Raw genomic sequence first — 1,145 nt, 5'->3', positions numbered from 1 at the left:
AATTGTCAGTTTAGCCTTATTTCGGGTTTCAAAATTGCCTGTCCTGTACACAAGTGCGTGTCAAAAATATCTGAGTGGAAGAAAGGTGTTCTGAATAATGACATTGAGCACTATGCACTCTCCTCCAGTCTGGAAAACAATTCCTCACAGACAACTTTACACCTCCTGCTGTCACGGGCTCTTCATTCCGTTGACTTCAAATCTTCACAGAATTCAACAGACCTTGTTACATCGTCATTTCTTCATTTTTGTTCAGATCACTGTGAGCAGGGTGTCACAGTGGGAGTGGTAAGATGATACTCTTGGGACCGTCCTGTACTATTTATCATTTCACCAATACCAGGGAGAAATATCTGCTGCTCAGCATAATTTACGCAATTCACTTATTCATAATGTCAAATGTGCCCGTGACTTATGTGACGAGGTGGCCGAGAGGTTAAGGCGATGGACTGCTAATCCATTGTGTTCTGCACGCGTGGGTTCGAATCCCACTCTCGTCGTTGATATCAACGTTTTTCAATTTTGCTATTTTTGCATGATCACAGCTGCCTGCTTATATGCATCGACGCTATAATAAAATCTCAAAGAATAATTTGAGTCTGTTGCCTAAACTGCATTGAATTGTAGATTGAATTGGGACAATGAAAAGGAACGCGATTGTCTTTTCCAAGTCAAGTTGCTGTGAACATTTATCGTATGAAAGAGATCGAGGAGAACCAAATAACGAGAGATGCGAAGTGCATGTTGATGCATGCGATTCTTAATGAGTGTTTTGTCAGATGAAATTTGTAGCAGTTGGGTAGAAGTGATTCATCTTGGTAAAAAGAGCACAGAGAGACAGCACGAAACAATGGAGATATTTCAAAAGTGGTAGGGGCTGGGTGTAGGGGACCCGAGAACTGGCTGTAAATGCACAGTAGAGAATTACCGATGTGGGTGCCGTGCATGGGCACGGACAGACTTACACACTGGTCTTATCCTTTCCCCCTTGCTCTCGCCATTGATGAATGCTGGACATAAGACACATATAAACACAAGATGTGGGAAGCAAACTCCCTCTCGTTATGCACACACTTGATGCATCATATTGAACTATGAACACCTGGAGAAGTCAGCAAGTTAACTGCAGGGACTGAATCTAAACT

At 42.5% G+C, this 1,145-nt stretch overlaps 1 non-coding gene across 1 annotated transcript; it reads left to right on the top strand.

The window, feature by feature from the left end:
- Positions 1-418: 418 nt before the first annotated feature.
- trnas-gcu (transfer RNA serine (anticodon GCU)) lies at positions 419-500 on the top strand. Its single transcript has one exon. It is a non-coding gene; the product is annotated as a tRNA-Ser (tRNA).
- Positions 501-1,145: the final 645 nt, after the last annotated feature.

This window comes from Chiloscyllium plagiosum, unplaced genomic scaffold (assembly GCF_037043375.1).
Source record: "Chiloscyllium plagiosum isolate Xiang-an unplaced genomic scaffold, Cpla_swu_hap1 HiC_scaffold_14, whole genome shotgun sequence".
Taxonomy (NCBI): domain Eukaryota; kingdom Metazoa; phylum Chordata; class Chondrichthyes; order Orectolobiformes; family Hemiscylliidae; genus Chiloscyllium; species Chiloscyllium plagiosum.
Note: the sequence above shows the minus strand (reverse complement) of the source record. Positions and strands in the feature narration are given on the sequence as shown.